This window comes from Anopheles bellator, chromosome 1 (genome assembly GCF_943735745.2).
Source record: "Anopheles bellator chromosome 1, idAnoBellAS_SP24_06.2, whole genome shotgun sequence".
Classification (NCBI taxonomy): Eukaryota; Metazoa; Arthropoda; class Insecta; order Diptera; family Culicidae; genus Anopheles; species Anopheles bellator.
In genome coordinates, this window is record NC_071285.1 from 21,553,965 (window position 1) to 21,573,324 (window position 19,360).

At 46.0% G+C, this 19,360-nt stretch overlaps 1 protein-coding gene across 2 annotated transcripts in view; it reads right to left on the bottom strand.

The window, feature by feature from the left end:
• The window catches only part of LOC131206307 (calbindin-32), a 58,703-nt gene extending 40,282 nt beyond the window's left edge, over nt 1-18,421 (bottom strand). For both annotated transcript variants that reach the window (XM_058198821.1, XM_058198819.1), the window contains exon 1: nt 18,248-18,421. The gene's annotated coding sequence lies outside the window, so the exon portion shown is untranslated. The remainder of the gene's footprint in view (nt 1-18,247) is intronic.
• Nucleotides 18,422-19,360: the final 939 nt, after the last annotated feature.

Consider the following 19,360-nt stretch of genomic DNA (forward strand, 5'->3'; position numbering starts at 1 on the left):
GCAGGAGCAGCGCGGGAATATTGCGCTCGTCGGTTTCAACAGCCAAGGAGTTTCCGTGCAACAGCTCGTGCTCGTGCTCTCGAAGTCTCCGAAATGGGCCTCCATTTTGACCAGCAACTGTGGCATTCCGCTGTCAATTGTGTCAATTACTTTTGGGAGCGCCTCGAATTCGCGTGCCAACTTCGCGATCCACGGCAGCTTGGTTCAGGACGACTGAGACCTTTCGTGCATGGAACCCTGTCACGGGACAGGCGATTCGATTCCCCCGGCACACGAGGCCGAACTGGTGGCGGGGAAGTTGGTGACAGTTAGCAAGAGGCGTCTACCCGTCCCCGCCGTACGTCATTTATCATTTTGCTAGTTTGCCGGGCTACACCGTTACTAGACCGCGCTGTATGTGTCGCTGCTAATGGGATGCGGCAATTCATTTCGAGTAGAACTGCAACACCTCGGTGTGGTTGGCGAGCATAAAGCGCAATCTACAGATGCACCAGGTTGTGAACACGTTTCTAGTGCACCGCTGGCAAACGTATCATTCAGCACAGCTGGAGCATTAATGTACTCCGCGCAGGTTGTGTAGCACCGCGATGGGCTACCGTTCCCGTTTTTAATGAAAGTCCTGGTGACATGTGGAACGGGATGGAATAAATGGGCCGATAAGAATCCCTCGAAACTAGCGGCCAGACTGGCACCAAACTGCATTACGAGTACTTGGCGCTGACATGGGTGGGTGTCCGCTGAAAGCATCATTTTGCTCCAATTACACATTTTAGAAGCGACCAACACCTGGTCATAGAAATGTTTTATATGATAAAAATGTGTCACCATTTCGCAATCAGCTTATTGCTGACTCCATTCACCGTGCCAGACCAATAAAACCTCGACACCATGTATAAACAGTATAAGAGGATTAAGTCTTTAAGGGAACAGAGAGGATTATAATAGTTGTTGAGGATTATAGTTATTAGACAGTATTTTCTCCATTACCCTTACTTATAGTTTTAAGTATTTTTGTGGTACAGAAGAACTACAAACTGCATGCAAGACAGTTTCAAATTAGCTTATGGTAGTCCCGGTAGTTGCCGATCGTCTAGTGTTTGGATTTTCCACCTACCGAATAATATTTTAAACTATCGATTGACTTTTAAAGCGTCAAATCTTCGTTCTGGAAATTGTAAACTTTTAGTAAAAACTTTGACATTTATTAAATGGGACACTATACTTGCTGGCAGAAAATTGTGAAATATTCAAATATTATTTCCAAAGTGGTGAGTCTTCAACTCAAACTGTACGTTGTGTTGTTGAAAAGCTTATTCAATTGAAGCTCACTTTCACCTCGGTGGTTATGTCGTTAAGCAGAATTGTCGTAATTGGGGCTTGGAAAATTCACATTCTCGGCAAAATTAAAGCTGAGGTGTCACATAGCGATAGCAACAAACGATATTTTTCGCAACCTCTTCTTAAATCGAATAATCAGAGCTGCTGCGATCCAAGAATTGAGACCATTCGAATCTTTACGGATCGGTGAAAGATAAATGTTACGCGAGCAAACCGGAATTCAAATTGCTATTGCCTACCAGACCCAATAAGAGCCATTCGAAAATGTCCTCAAAAATAATGTAGACGAATAGGTTACTATCACGCCAGCCGGGATGGACATTTGACAAAAATTGATTTTCATAAAAAAATAAACATAATTCATAATTCATAAGAAATAAAAAAACAAAATAGTAAGAAAAAAAAATCATAATTCAAACTATCAAATAAATGTTTAAACATTGAAAAATATTTAGCCGCTTTTTAATAACCAAATGATATTTCGTTTTAAAATGTCCCACCCTGCATAAAGATACCAGACGAGAAGTTGTAATTACCATTGCACACCTTTGAAAGTTTTGGGAACAGAAGAGCCAAAAAAGAACACAAATAACGGAATGCGGTCACAAAAGGAGAGACACAAGGAGACACAAAATTGCGTTTACATAAAATTTAAAATGCTGCCTAAAACTACGCGAAACACACCAAAAGTCCTGCAATATAAAAAGCCTCCAACTATTTAAGCATTTATCACATACACTACATTTCAACGTCTAGATTTTAACACTTCAAACGAAAAGTATTCATTGGACCACGAGGTTGAGGTTGAGTGTTCCAAGGTGACAGATACCCCGATCAGCGATAGGCAGACACAATTTTCATTTCATGTACCGTAAAACCTGCTAAATACAATACCTCGCAATACCCACCCAAAGCACCTTGAACCATTTCGCTACAACATAAAATTCAATTTGACGACAATTTTAACCGTGAAGCCCGTAACTTCCCGGCTCGCAGAACTTTCCCGCATCAAACTAAGATACGCATTTACCGGTGTGCCGTAAAAGGAAAGTCCGCCGATTGCACGAAAAATGGGCACCGACGACAGTGGTGGCACCGCACAGTAAGTTCGCGTCCCGGACAAACGAGGACACGAACGCGGACTGTTCTGCCATTGTTAAAAGTTTTCACATTCTTCTGGCTCGGAAAGAAAATGCGCTCCGCGTCCGGTGGGAATCATAAATCCCGTAATGAGCTTAACGCAAGCGGCCACTGATAAACGGGAAAATGATCGCTTTCTTCGCTCCGAAACTCCGATGGTCGACGTTTCTATGGCGGATTTAAGTACCCGTACATTTCCCCACCGGAGTCCGTTTGCTGGCTTTCCACGAAAAGCCGACGATTCGTCGGTGAAGCAGAAAAGGATTAACATTCGAGCGTCATTGTGTGTGTCAATATTTTATTTGTTCGCCGAAAAACGAGGGAACCAAACATTGTGCTGTCCTTCCGGGAAAGCTTCCCGAACAAACATGCTGAAAACCCCACTTCTCACCGAAGATGTGAGCAAATTGTCGCATGAAGCACTGCGACATGTCGACGAGGAGGCAGAAATCGTCGCCGTAAAATTGTTTCAAAATGTGTGGTACGAAGCAAAAGTGAAGAATAAAAGACAGGACGCGACCATGGTGCATTTTTCCAAGGTTTTCCACCTGGAGAAAAAAACGAAGAAAGTGACAGCAAGCATCCATCCCGTGTGACTGCGCATTCGGAACGCTGGTCCGAGTCAACCACGGAGTAAAAGCATTTTCCCACACATCGTTCTGTTCGCAAAAAAAGGACATGTCGAACAACCCATCCGGTAAACCGGAAACGGAAGTGAGAGCGGCAGAAGCCCCGCACCGGTGGTGGCGCAGTGGTGCAAATAAATTTGTTCCCTACCTGACACGCGACACGAGAACGAAGCAGCAAACCACCCGCCATGCTGGAAAACTGCACAGTGAAATGCATGTAAGATTTATGTTTTTATTTGCCCGCTCCCAGTGCTTGGTTCGGCCAGTGGAAGACTATCAAAGGCATGGCACTGCACCCATCATCGCCGGGTGGGCAGCATAAGTCAACAGAATGCTAACTGCTACAGCTTGCACACTGCAGGATACCGAGCTACCGGGGGCACTAGGACGAAGAACAGGGATAAACGAAGCGGAATTTTCCACAAAAATGATTTCCTTCAAAAGGCCAGTGGCTATGAAGCACAGCAGGACGCTCTCTCTCACTCTCTCTCTCTCTCTCTCTCTCTCTCTCTCTCTCTCTCTCTCTCTTTCTCTCTCTGAAAGCGGTGGTTTTATGGTGCAAAAGTGCTGATCCCACCGACAGCGCGGCGAACAAATCCTGGGGCCTGGGACCAGTGCAAATCATAAAAACGGTCACCGAGCTCTAAAACTTTAGCACCTATAGCGGACCCGGGGGTCCAGCGAATGGCCTGGCGGATGTGTGGTGTGCTGATGAAAGCCCGTGCCCGTGAAAATCACTTCACACAAGGCGTCGAACGACAAATTTATGAGTGGACGTTGCTGCTTGGCGCACCGCGCGACATAAGTGTTCGTTGGAATTCTTAAATGATCATCATTTGTTTTTTTGTGCCCATTTCGTTCGCTTTGCTTCCGTTCATAGAAGGGCAAGGATCTAGTGTTAAGACCGGTCGCTTCCGGTCGTTCCTAGCAGCGGGAACAAAAAAATGGCAGAATCAGGATTGGCTGTAATTGATGATCCATCGATTACTTTTGAACCCGGCGGTGCGACCGGAGTCGCGCTGCCACGGAAGCCACGGAGCCCGGAGGCGGAGACATGATTTATTTTCATCGATTCGCCAACTTCGGTCCCGGTCCCGGGGTTTAGGATTTCAGCTGAAGCACGAATGGCCACGGCGTTGAGCAATAACAAAAACTAAAAGGGGCAAACCAATACGGCCGTTAAGGGATAGCGGCCAGTAACGTAATTTTGATTACCATTACGATAAATTTTCTCCTGGGGGCCTCTGTCTTTAGGAGTGCGAAAAACTTCGACCGAGTGAGAAATGGCTTCATCGTCTTCAGCACGCTTCCGCAACTATAGTTGGGTTTCGTGGAACTGCGTTAATTATCCAGCTAACAAGGTGTTAATGCGAGAACCATGCGCTACGTGATGCAGGTTTCCCGTTTGCGTAGTTTTATCGGCCCTTGTTTTCGGAAAGAGAGAGCGAGGTTTTTGGAGTACCGTGTCATGCGTTTGGTCATGAGTTGAGGATTACCCTTTGATGTTTTGGCCTTAGGCAGCACTAAGAAGCAAAACGAAAATGAAATCCAACGAGTTACGAATACGCCTAAATTTATGCAATAGTATCGTATACCATAGTTTTTGTTTTCGTTTCCCCCTTTCTTATTCATCCTTGGATCCGAGACATTAGGTTATTCATGATCAAGAGTATTTAATTACGATAGATTACAATGCAGTAACAATTGGCCGCCAGTATCGCTGCGATTGTCTTATGAGTTTATCGACAAAAGTTTCCTTGTGACTTTCCCACGAAAGCCATTTCTAGTGCGAAAGCTGTTTTCTGTTTACAGCTGTTTTGTCGATCGAAAGCTATTAGAAAGGCTCTATGTGCCTATTCTCACGACGTTTCAGTTAACATTTTCTCAATTTCTACATCAATTACCGAACGAATCACATTCGCCTAGAGTTATGCAATTGAAATAATAACAGTACATTTTGATATTTTCAACCCAGTGTGTCTCTTGAACCGCATTGTAACACTTGAAACAACAATGGAACAAACATTAACAAAGCTTCGAAACAATGAAGAACGAAATAATCGCTTCGCTTTGTCTATCGCCAAGAACAGACCGGAATATTCTTCAGCTGAGATTCGCTTCGCTCGTTGATCAAAAGGCATTCCAAGATATCCCCATTACTGGGTTACCATTCAGCGTAGGCGTCTCCACCCTACGGATGGCTCTAATTTAGTGAATGAAATTAGCATCCAATTTATCTGCAAATCACTGACTAGGGGTGGCAACAATTGGCACCGAGCGAAGCATTAGTCGCGCTTTCAACCATGGCTTCCGCGAATGTACGAATTTCTATAGATTCAAGCCCAATAACGCCGCCCAATTGTTGCTGAGTAATGGGTGGCAAAACGAAATGATGGAAAGTCAGAAATAACAATAAAAAGCCTCGCTTCCTGTCACGATTTCGGTGACGGTCGTGTCTTCTCGCTGTCGTGTACGGCTAGAGGCGTACAATCTTTCGAGTAAACGAGCCAGGATCCTCGCAGTACCTCATGCGCCTTAGAGAGTGCCCAAACCCCCCCCAAAATGGGGTAGACCGTAGCATGATGGATGTGTTCTATCGAGTGAAACCGATCACGGCGTACGAGACACGACGGACCTGTTTGACAGATAACCATCCACACCGACTTGACATTCCTGTTCAGCGGGGTCGGCACTCTTTACTCCCGGACCAGATTTGCACACGGAGCGGGGAACCAAGCATGGTTCCGCTTTGATTCCAATCGATGCAACAACCAGGTTCCGGGTCCGGAAGCCAGCCGGACGCAGCCGGAGCCCGGCCGGAAGGAAGGAAGTGATTTTTCATAATCGGCGCCATGCTGGCCCACGTCGGGTTGGGTAATTGAATCGCTGGTGTCAAGTCAGACAACTCGGGAGCCTGTCAACTGTGGCTCAAGGGTATTAGTCGGCCCTTTCAACGTCATCGACGGTCAGATGCCGGACCGGGTCGGTTGGAGCTGCGGACACGAAACATCCCCGGGGGACACATAACCATCGCAAGACTCGGGGAAAGATCCTAGTAACGCCTGCGGAAAGCCTATATTATTATTTTTGCCATCTATTACCGGAACCAGCCAACACCATTTGGGAGTCCCGTTTCTTTTCCCGTTGTTTCCGAACGCTGTTGACTGACGACGAACAGTTTGAACAGCACTGTCGCTGCGCTCGTATGACATAATTGAGTAAACGACGGCGGCGGTCCCAAAGGTCATTCTCATTAGGTGCTGAATCATATCGAGTGGTGGAATGGCTTTTCCCGTTCCCTACACTGACCGCTCGCCCTGCCAAAGAAGCTCGCTATCTCTATTTCCTGCATATCAATCTTCGTCACATCGGCGAAGAAAGAAGGCGCAGGGCCACCCTCAGGGCCACGCAGGGTAATATAATTAACCGAAAAACGAGCCGATGAGTGACTTGATTAATTGTGACCCCGAGAATTGAGCCATCGAAGGAAGTGAATGAAGCGAACAGAAGGACTACACCAGATGAGAATTCTTTTTGTGTACACTTTAGTACACAAGTTACTGTGAGGCACAGGGATGCTCGATTGAGTAATTGAACCGCTCAAGAACCATAACAATCAACCTTTTGTTTCAACGTGTGCATTGTTCACTTTTTTTCGTTTCCTTTACAAGCAATTGTGATGGTGTTTCGTGTGAATTCCGTACTTTCACATATACTAATTCATGGAAACACTTTTTGTGCGTTTTGATTCCCACTGCTAGGCTTATGGCTGCTACTCGCCCCAAAGACGACATCAGATACTACTGGAACTAGAAAGTCTAAGTCTTCTAGAACAGCGGTTTTATCATAAACTATGTCTAAACATTTTTTTAGTTGGCTACACCTTTGACGAAACAAGTATTTCAAACATTTTTACTATGTAACTAAGATATTTTAAAACCTCGAAATACCAATAAATAACTAATTCTTTGATGAAATTCAAAAAATTCATATTACATGGAGCGCATCTAACACATGTCCCAAAATGCTCAATATCTTCGAAAGAGCTTTTCAATTGATTATTAAATATTTGAGCTTAAAGCTAAATTCATTTTTGGAGAACATTATATTTAAGTAAGTTGCCGATTAACTTGAAATAGCATCTCCAACTCGCATTCTTGAGTGTCTCTTTCTGTTCGGATTGAGCCGCTTCCGGTCTTCTCAAAATAAAAAGCACACTACCAAAAACACCTTTTTAAAACAAAAAACCATAAACCTATCCTCTAGAGGAAGTACTTTACTGCCATTCACAATAAAGAAAAGCCCTATCAATGAAGAAAAAGACTCTAATGTACCGAAGCCGTCGGATCAATTCAATCGATCAGTACTCCTCGCGTGTCTAATCGTTTTCTGAGTACCCACGGGGAGTCTCTTCGATCGTGTGTCGCGCGTCACGTTGGGCTCAGTATAAAAGTCCCACGAGGAGCGGAATAAAAAATAGGAATAAAAGCTGCGTAGCACCACAGCCAGGGCGGTTCCGAGGGTGGAAAAAGAAATGGCACACCGACGAATGACACTGACCTCGAACGCGAGGGAATACGCCATAAAAATCAATAATAAACTCATACCCTCGCCACGGCTCGACGAGTTTACTTCCGAACCGAAACCAGGTCAGCTCCAGGGTTCGCATTTAATGAAACCAATCGAGAGCCTTCCGTGGGCCCTTATCTCCTGCCTATAATTGGGCCCTGTTTCAACATGTGTAGCGTGTGCCCGGAACAACGCACAACAGTGACGCACGCTGTGATTGTGAAATTAGCTCCGTGTTTTGCAGAATTACAAAGTAAACCCGGAAACCGGAAGGAAGCCAAACACACCCGGTCCGGATCGGACATGCGAATCAAACACGCTCGGCTGAGCTGAAAAGCTGCTCGGTCGGAGTCATACGCAGCCAACGTTCGTAGGCTACCGCTACAGGCTGATAAATTTGGACACGGTACACGCTTCCGTACCACCGCTTCCGAGAAGCGCTCTTGGTGTAGCTATGCACCAGAATCTGCGTCTCCTTCCGGTGTATGGTTTTGTGTGAAATGTGTTTCTAATAGTCTACCGGTAGGCACCGAAGCCCAGGTCCGGTTCCTAACTGCGGCAATCAAATTTAACAAACTCAACTCGAGCATCATATTTCCTGCTATCGCTCAGCAGCACATTTTCAGCGACGTAGGCCACCGGCACAACACCGGCATTCGTCCCAAAAGTCATCCGCCTGATTTGAATCACTTTCCCGGGTCTGCTGCAGCTACTGGCCGGGCACTAGGTACTGGCAGTAGTTTAACAAACTAACGAACTCACACACTGCTGACACACAATGTGGCAGGTGCTCGTTTGCATTGCAGTTGGAAGTAAAACCCGTGTATGCAACGGCGCAGGGCTCAGGTTTGAACACGGTGGAGACGCCTGGTGCTCGGAAAGTCACACGGCGATGGAGACGCCTGGTGCTTTGTTCAATTTTACTTCGCCAAGTGCCAAGATTGGGTGCCGCGCCACGATCCTTACCGACATGTGTGTGTGTGAGTGTGAGGAAAGATGTTGCACGTGTGACCGTTATCGTGTACGAGTATGATGATTAAAATAAACCGGCAGCTGCGAAACTGAAATCACGAGAGCAGAAGCGACAGACGCGCTGTGTGCTGGCAGAATGTATTATTCATGAGCATGAGTGTCCCGGATGGCAAGCGGATGGCTTCAATAGATAGGATTGATTTGTTGATTTGGCGAGTTGAGGTGCTGAGCACATGCTAACGAGAGGGGATATTTTAATGTAGGTAGTTCCTTCAACCAAACGCCAGAGACGTCTATCGTTATTTAACAACTATAGAGATTGTTTAAAGAATGTAGTTAGTTTGAAGTGAAAGGTGTCGAGATCTGACAATAAAACGATTACACTACACCAATTTACTGTGATTTTCGGTATATTTTTCGTTGGACAATGAAAGGAAAATCTTCAAAACAAAACCAGAGCAAGGGAAACTTTATATTTATTGTTTTGATTTAGAAAATAAGCCATGTAGATAGAAATGTTACAAAAGGTTTGTGGTTATTGTTTCGTTAACGAATGGTTGTTTCTAAAACAATGTAAAAAATGTTTTTTAAATGTATACGGAAGAAACAAAAAACGATGGAAACGATTAACCAATAGCCCATCAAATCGTGTCAAAAATAATTAAAGTTTAAAAACAACATCTTTTTGATTCCCGGAACATAGTAAAATGCTTGGGTTAAATATTCTAAAACAATTCTACATTGTCAGACGCCAACCGTAAAATATCATATCCAGCAGCTACAACCGCCTAAGCCTATTGGATGACTTAAGAAGATGTTGTAGACTACTTCGTCGTCCGCCTGTGCCTTTTTCATTATTGCAGTGCCTTTTCCATTATCCCTTCTCACATACGGGGCCAAATATCAATCTTAACATCTTCCTCTCGTCAGTTTTGGACAGAGGCCATAACTAAGATGAGCATGTGAGTACTGGAATTATGAATGTTCTGTATAACCCCAGCTTCGATCGCTTCGTTTGAGATCGTTTCGAGTTGAGCGAAATAGTTTCTTCTGACTGCAGAATAGCGTGTTGGCTGCTAGCACCCCGGTGTTAACCTTTGACCCCAGATAGGCTAAGCTCTAGACGACTTCAAACTGTTGGTCGCGCCTATTCGTACGTCACCCTTACGTATACTCCTCGATGTTGCCGCCATGAATTCTTATGGTCCAGTTATCGTTTATCTGCAGACCGAGACCGTAAAAATACACAACTTTCTAATCAATCATTAACGGCACGCTAATCGTTTATGTTACCGGTGGCCTTGTGTTGGCCCAAGGAAGTTCGCCGTCCTTAAAAATTCGCACCCTCTGCACGGGTCGATGCAAATCACGTAAATTAATAAATTAGCAAACCTTGGCCAATAATTCACCTTGGCGCAAATTTGCCGTTCGCCCGTAACGACCGGCCATTACGCGACCGGCAAACGAGTGTCGCCGAGCCACGGGTCCCAATGGCAGCTTATCACGGCGCTACGTGGAATTTATCCACCTCGCGGCCCATAATGAACATGTTTCGAGCGATGGAATTACTAGGTTTTTGTGAGGAACGCGCACGTGCCAAAATCCACTCAAACCACTCCTTTCAAACGGTTCCACGGGGACCGTAGTGGCGAATTGGAAATTTATTACCAATATCTCGCGGCCGTCCTCGAGGGAGGGGCGTAAAAATTTTATATGGTTATTCGCATTTTCCATTGCCGGGCGAAAACGGTGGCCTCCATTTTTGCACATAATTTCCAGCGTTGGCGCCAGCCTATGCTCTTGGCGTCCACCTGGAGCTGGCTGGCTGGCGAGTGAGGCGGAAAGAAAATAAATAAACATACGCCTCGCTAGAGGGAGCGAAGGTGCGTTGCGATAATGAAATTCCGTTCGACCATCGTTCGCCGTCCAGAGCTTTATGTGGATTTTCGTTCGACGCGAACTCGGGGCAAAAAGTTGTCGGTAATGAAAACGGCCCCCAAAGTGTTGGTCTCTGCGGACTTGCCCAACGGCAGTGGCATATTGCTTCAGGACGCTTATTCGCCGTCACATTCTCGCCGAAAGTATGCCCGCAGCGGCCAGCATAAGGTGCGACCAGCGAAGGGCAAGAAAATCGAAGCGTTTCGAAGGTTATTTCCAGCATAATTCGCCCGTTCTATACGGAAGGCCATTCGCAGGCAGTTTCGGCAGTGCGTGCTGAGTCGTGAATGTTTGACAGCGCCTCCGCTAATGCATAGCAATGACGTACGTACGGTGGACGGGCCACTTTCTGTGGGGGGACTGTAGGTGATTTCTAATGCGCCTTTGCACGCCCGTTTCTGGTCGATGAATTAATACTAGGACCTTAAAGATCCGCATATAAATAGGCTACTTACTATCGGTAGTTGTAGAATGGCATAAAATGAGCTTTTTTTATGTACCGTACAATTGTGCCCTCTTAACTGATACCAAAAAAACAGGATGACATAGGGAGCATTCCTGTTGCATATCTTACGGCGCACCACAATCATAACACTAAATCCCAATGTTCCAAAACCTAAACATTGTCCAAATTCGTCGTCTTTCTACCGGTTATTCTGTTACCGTTTTTTCCAAGATTTGAAATCTCCGACTCGAATTACCTCAATTCTATATAACACGGGGAAACGATTTCGTTTAGTTGTCACATACCATACCTGGAACACGTAACAAATGTTCAGCACGAAGCGGCCGAAGTAACAATGTGTTTCTAAACATAGTAGTGTGTCCATTCGGCTCTGTTGTAGTATGTCCATTGTTCCCCTTTGTAGCTCAGCAGGATAATAATGCCAACGCAAACCGTACGTACCTACGTCCATCGAGAAACACCAGAAAGAGGACCACCTGCTAGGCCAAGACACGCGACATGGACGCGAGGCTAAATTGTGAGGGATGCAAGATCGATATGCCGATAATTTATGAGGCGCAGCCATTCGTTGAGGGGAGTGCGCCGAGAAGAACACAAAAGTACTCCCCAAAAAAGAAAAGGAAACTCCCACCAGCCCCGTCAGTCCCATCGGCTTCAACGAGCCGCAAGTCTGCTTAAGAGGAAAACACAAGAGGGCTGTTTTTCTTTTTCTCCATCGCCATCGCCATTCGCCAGAGATAACTCTGCAACGGAACGGTTTCCTCGGTCGCCACGAACACATCGGCAAAACCGAACCCTAAACCCCGGGAAGACAACAGACCACAGTGGCTCAGAGTTGCCACACTTGAGTGAAGGACTGGGCTCGGCCGCTGACGCCCGGCCAGGACACTCGGGGGACATACGCGAAGTATATTGTTGGGTAATGATAGTGACAGACAACGGCACGCCAACGTTTCCGGTGTGAGCGACGGGAGAGCAACAAGACGAAGAATTTCTTTCCACACGGAAGAGAAACAATAAACCGAAGTTTCATACGTGGAGGTGTATTTTTGGAGCAAAATTAAGGTAAAACCCTGCACGCGGCACAGTCCCGGCTTGTTTGGCGAAATCGGAGGCGTTATGATTTTGCCATTGATTTGCGATTTGGGAAACAAACGTGCGTATCAAGCTGATGTGGCATAGGAAATAAAAGGATCGTGTTGTTCACAAAGCAGCAACGAGAGCGCGATCCATTCTATATTGTAAATAAATAATGAAGCTCGATAATTCAGCGCTCTACTGTTCGCAGCTATGTGCCAAAGCAAATAAAGGGAAATATTAATCTGTTCGATCCATTTCTGGTGTAGGTTCTGGCTGAAAGTAATACAAAATTGATATTCTTTTAAAACCAATTTTGGTTAGAATACAAGATTAAGCTATCAGTTGACAAAATTAAATCCGACAACGGTCAACATTATTTGAATTTTCTTTTTCTTATCTCTATTTTAAAAAGAAAATATACCATTTCACCAAAGCAAATATTTTGCTTCGATGGATCAAAATTCGACCGCAAAGCAAAGGATGATATTCACAGCGACCCTGCCATCCGAATGAAGAAGTTGCATCAGAAAGGATGAAAAAATGTGCCAAAATGTTTATTTTCTTTCCTGACGAGAACAGATTTTGCACAAAAATATAGTACTTTACATATAGCATTGAGATTCCTTGACGCAGTATTGTTTGAGCACATACGTCAGTGAAGAGAAGAACAGATCATTTTACGTCTTTTCTGATGAAAACAAAATGCAATGAGTCGTCAAATCATTACGGTACTGGCCTGTGGGCTAACGAGCTGACACAGGTGAAAATTCAATATTTCCTTTTGAAGTTCATGGAGTCTGCTTCGATGTATTAAATGAATCGCACTTCTACACAATATCGAATATGCTGCTGCTGGTGACGAAGAGATCAAAATTTTGGAATTGGAACAAACCTGAAACCCCCACGCGTTCAACCGATTGCAACAATGCTCCCGATACCGGTAGCAAAACATTGGCTCTTTCCCGGTGGGCGGCACGCATAAATATTTACCTACATGACCCAACGGAAACGGCTCGTTTTATGGGCCGGCCGAAATTTATTAATCCGCCAAATTAGCGCGGTCGCGTTGAAACGGCAAACAAAATTTGTACCACGGACCGGTTACGTCATGATTTTCTCGCGAATTTACGGGGGTTACAACCGCGGTGAGAGAAAAAAACTCCGTTCCCACAAATCATAAATTTGCATACCCAGCCGTAACCACCGGCCGCGAACGTTGAAAGATGGCCATCGTTGCTCGGCTAATTTTGGTTACACGTTTTCTTGCGGATTTTTTTTTTCGTGCTGCCAATTGCGGCTTTCTTCGGTGCTCGGTAAAGAAGATGAAAGACCTACACAGTGCTACGCAGAGAATAATCGGACCACATGTCGACGATGGCCGATTGCTTCGTAGTTGGTCACACGGAATGTTAATCACGGAAACGGTGGCCGGCAGCTCGAGTTGTGGGGAAAAATCGATATCACCCGCACGTGGTTTCATAAAAGGTGGAAAACTTTCTCCTTTCTCTCTCTCTCTGTCGAAGTCGTTCGTATTCAGACGTAAACATCGCCGATGCCATCATCTCAATGCTGCGCTGAAGTCACGTAGTCAGGAATGGAAGACGAAAAATAAATAATCAACCACCGAGCGCTCGACCACCAAATCATCCTGCTGATGGTTGTTGCATTCTGATGTCTCGGACCGAGAGTTGTTAACATGCCGGTGCCGGTGGGAAAGAAGTGGTTGAAACCTCAAAACAGCCATGAGCTGGCAGGTTTCACCTCGTAAAATCAATATGTGCTTCTAACAGCTCTGGGTAGTGTTAAATTTGTTGTGAAAAAATATCAACCATTCCGAGTGTAAACAGACTTTGAAAGAGTTACTTTGACGATGCTTTACACAAACATTAAATTACTACATTATAGAAAAAAGAAAATGTTGCCTGCTTAATCGCTGTGTGCTGACAGCTGTCTTCTGAAGTTTCTTAATTTTTATAATCTTATCATACGTATTAATTTACTTACACTCAAATGGGATTCGAACTCAGGCTTGTGACATACTTTAAGTCAACGCTGACCACGACTCTAAGCAAGACACGAGAATCTCAACGTTCGATTGCCGTTGTCCTCTTTCTGTATTTATCTCTCCCAATCTCTGGGAGGTGGGAGATGGGTCTCTATCTTTTCCTTGGCTCCACTCAATCCGATCTGATTCCATATGGCCAATGTAATGCAATATGTATCGTTGTCACAAAAGTAGTGGGCTGGTCGGGGCCGGCCAATGCCAACAGATTGTTTACGCCACGGCGGCCGGCGGCCTTGCGCTGCAAATTCGCCCAACAAATCGGTTCCAAGAAAGAGTGACTCATCCTCGCACCGGGAAGCGGACACAAAAATGATCGTTGTAGCATCTCTTTCTCTCGAGAGGGAGGCATTCCTTTCGCGAAGGGCAAGGAAAATGACCGGCCGGTTCGGAGTGACACGGAACTCCCGCCGGGGTTGGGGTTTTAATTAAGATGTAACGGCTAGTTAGGCAAATGGCTAGGTTTTTTGAAGGTGTCGGACCCGTTCCGAAAGGAGTAAGGCCTCGGCGGAGGAAACGTTTGACAGTGACCAGCGGCTCACTGGCCGCCGACCGGAAGTGAAGATGTGTTTGCCCTCGTGGGCGGATCAATCGATGAATTTATGTTGTTTGGCTGTCCGCGTTTCCGGGACGCGCTTTGGCAGTTTTTAATGTGTTTTCAACCACGGTGCGGCGGCACGGTTCGGCTCGGTCATCCGGATTAGTTTACGAACTTTCCGATGGTTTGCGCATTTACGCGGCGAAGTAATTTACATTGCTGATTAACCAAATAAGCAAACGATCAATCGATCGATCGATCGATCGATGTAGCGAAGGCGGCCAAGATGCAACAGAAAGAGACCGTCACTTCGGTAACAATTTGAAAGGGAAAATATTTGTTTTGTGTACGCCGAACTGTTCGTTCCGACATGATTATTGAAGGCGCATTCTAAGATCCGAAATGTATCCTGTAATGCTACACGAACATTTTTCCAACATGTGGCATACATTGTTCTACAAATTTGGTTAATGTTCAGATGTAAAAAAAAAAATACCAAGCACAGTACTTTTTGGAATGAATTGCATTAAACAGCTCCAAAAGGTATTGAATAAATTGAGCAGTTTGTCGCTCTTTGAGCGTTTTTCACGATCGTTCAACGCTTAAGCCATTGTTCCAGATACTCTAAAGCTTTCAATAAAACGTTGCATACTTTTTTGCATTTTACAAATTGTTTTCGATCGTAAAAACCAAAAAGTCTACCACCAACGCACCGTAACGTTCATGTCTTTCGGAGTAAATTTAAATGTTTATAGCCCACAAGAAGTCTGATTGCCCCAAGGAATCTGATGACGGGCACTAAAAAGGCTCTACGCATGAATTACACACCGAAAAGGAGCATCGATAAAAGTCAAGAAATACGACCCCGTCGGTTAGCCAAAAAGGCGTTGATCATTTTTTTCCCAATTTGTACACTAAAACCCAACGTCCAACATTTCAATTTATTATTCAGACACGTTTGTGCCAACAGTTCCAGCGACACGAAGTCTCCTTTCGGTCGCTATTCCTGGAGCGATCAATATTATAATCAAAATTTTAAGCAGTGTCGTTTTCCATTTGAAGAAGTACGCCCAAAGGTATGCAATGTGAACCGAAGAATTCTTGCGTGGCATGTTCTCCTGTTACATTCTATTCCTGTGTTTTGTGTCTTCAGAATCTCCAACTATTATTTATGACCTTACCAGCACGGTAAACCAACTGAGTTATTGTAACATTGTCTTTGTAAGCTCTTACAATTACAATTTCAATTTCTCCCAGCTCTCCTGCATTAAGCTTCACGACTTATCGGTCACTCTATTCCAATCAATCAAGTGACCAATACCCGAACCGGACCAAATTCAACCGACCAACAATACGTGAGATTAGAACCGTAATTAGTCAGGTAACACCTGCCACATCCGTCCCGAACATGGTGTGGTACCTGCTTCCATTAACCATTGTTTTATTAGGGAATGAAAAACATGATTTCCTCGTGTGTTTGCTTGCTAATTCGCTGGCCGCGTACCACGAGGCGATACCGTCATCCATTAGGAGCATTATCGATCCGGACTCCGGACGGACCCAGGACCGGCACCGTGTGCTCTCGGTCCGCCCGACCAGCATCAGCACGTATGTTGCCATCTTTTATGCACCCCGGTGTACCTTACAGCTATGCGCTATTTACCTTGCCTACCACAAATAAATGGAGCCGTCGAAAGAGGTGAACCATTCTGGGTTTTTTTTCTACAAACAACGTTAACGTTAGGTGGGAAGATCCAAATGAAATGGACCTAACTTCTGGACGCCGAGTCCAGTTGGATCCAGTTACTAGTCCAGCGATTGGTGCGGGTTAAACGACAGCCGTGGTGTGTAGGCCATCGCGTCCACTCATCATCTTCGTGCATAACCTTCCTACAAAGGTTGATTTTAATCGAAGTTTCGCATCCACTATCGTCGTCATCTAAGCTCCGCTCTGACGCCTGACGGCTGATCCGTTTATCCTCGCTGCTGCTTAGGCTGGCCGTATATTTCCAAGCCGTCGCCCCAACAGGCTTCCGGGTAATCTTGATAGGGCTCCTCCGAACGACGGACTACGAGTCTGTCTCCCGGCTAGCCAAAGCACAAATGGCGAGCCTTTCGCAGACACATCCCTGGCGATGACTAATGAAAGGCGACCAATTCAAATCGACCCGCGCGAAGCACGGCCGATCAGTAGTAGGGAATGCTATGATTTCGCTTCGACAGCAGGCTGTCGTCGTGGAAGCCATTTGCTGACAATCGACCGTGTGGCCGGCCGCCGGTTGTCTTGGCAGAAGTTGTTTACGCTTTCGCAAAAGCATTCTGCGCTTTCTTTTTTCCGCCACCGCACCCGATGAGTAGTTTCTTTTGTCGCTCTGCAGACCAATTACACGGCAGCAGAAAGAAGGACGGAACGAAAACACTCGTTTATTCAATGGTAATTTACGAAATCTGACAGTGATTCGGCAACGAACAGTCACGGAATGTGGAACGAAAAGCATTTGTTGCTGCCACTGTTGCGCGCCCGAGTGACAGGGGCACTCAATGGAGGATAAAACTATTATTCTGCTCCAGACCATTAGTATAAGAATCCTTCGATAACCATTGTGATAACAGGGAACTGTATTACATAAGGTAGTGTTAGTGGTAAAGTTGTTGAAACATAGTGCTAACTGTATGTGAACGTACTAAACATGTTTGTTCTAAATTTCGGACCTGTATTTTGAGCTGGATATTAATGTTTATGATAAACTATGTTTTCTAGTTTTGACTCGTAGTTTGATGTATCTAGAGCATAATTTCAATAATTTAATTTATTAGGTGTCCATTTAAGCCATTTAATTAATTTAAGCTCTCTTTCGCCGATCGCGATCGTTACAAGGAGCCAGTGTTACTGTTCAATTTTTATTTGAAGGAAGGTTGCGGAAGGTCTAGGTGGCTCCACTGCGAGGTTTCCACTACAAACTAGTGAAGAAGTACCAGAAGATTTACCTACATCGCTTTAAACACCAACTTCATAGGTGTACGTTTCGAAAAACTAAGCTACCGACCTTTCGATACTTTGAGCATTGGTAGAATACGGCATTCTAATGACAGTAGCGGTTTGTTGGGAAGTGGAGACAAACACGTAGCATGAGCCCATCGTTACTTTAAGTAATGGATCCTGCGTGGGTCCTTCCCAAAAGATACCTTCCGTTAATGAGACTTGTGAGAACACAAAAGGCCGCCTGCGCCTCGTGTTTACTTTGCTGTCAACCTTTTGCCTTCAGATGTTTAATTTTAAAAGACGATACGGAAGGACACCAAAAGCGAATCCCAAACCTTCGTCCTCCAAAACACCGTCCGGTCACCGATGCAACGACCGATAACGATCCGAGTTCGCCAGCGCCAGTGATAAAGATAATGATTACGATCGTAATGCGCACAGGGTTAGGTTAGGGTACGTAAGAGGACACCGCGTCGAAAGGGTCACCGCAGAATGATTGACACTCTGCCGGAACCGGAACCCGGACACTTACCGGAGGTGCGAGTCGGAGCAGGATCTCGAAGCCAGGACTGGAAAGGCGCTCAATCAGCAGCCGTCGGCACCACACCAAATAGCGCACAACACCTGACTGTGGTCCAAAGTGGCACAAGGCCCTCCGTTCGTCGGGCGACAGCACTTCAACACCGAGCTCACGGCACTCCGGACCAAAACCGCACACCGTCACAGCTAACCCAAGGTACGTCAAGGAACCGTATCGCGGATGGGCGCGGATAGTATATAGGCAAAGGCACGCACGGGCCGCAGTAGACTCTCTTCCGGGGCGACCGAATCGTTCCGCGTTTGAACTCGTTGTGAGGCGAACCACTGGAGAACGGAGCGTATTAAAAGGCGACTCGGCGTGCCGGTTTCCCTCACACATGCAAAGGCGCGCCCCCGCGGCCCGACTGCGACACACTGCCGAAGTGTGCGTCCTCCGGAAGCCGAAAGCTCCCGAAACGGCTCCGGCTGTTGTTGTGGGTCTGCGGCTGTGATTCGGTCGTCATCGTCATCGTCGTCGCCTACCATCTGTTCCGCGGCACTGGGGCTTTTCACGGTCGCCTTTCTACCGCTTTCCGCACCAATACCAGTGCCGGGTGTACTAGACCCCACTGTACGTACACAGGCACATCACGCCGAGTCCTTGCGTGCGTGCCGTGTGCTTCGATTCATTCATAAGAAGCCGGTGCCGAGTCGTCGCGAAACTGAACCGAACACAACCGATGGAGGTCCACCCTGTTGGTGTTTGTGTATGTGTTGTTTGTGAATCATTGAATGGGTTGCACGGTGGGTCCCGGTACCCGGAGCCAGGAGCGGGGCCAAAACGGATCATAAACAAACCTTCGGCACGCGTCGGACACTGCGCACGCACACCAGTTTCGGGAGGCCGCAATCTCGTCTAGATTGCGTTGGCTCTACGGATCCAATCGGTCGCCCCAAAGGTATCGTTTCTGAACTGGCATGTATGTGTGTTGTGTGGGGTTGCTTTTTATGATATACTCAGCCCAGCCCACTATCAACACCTAGCACCGCAATTCCGGTTCCGGAGCTTCCTCCGATGGTGGTTGAATACCGAAACATCCTCGCCTACTGCGGCAGAATGCAAAAC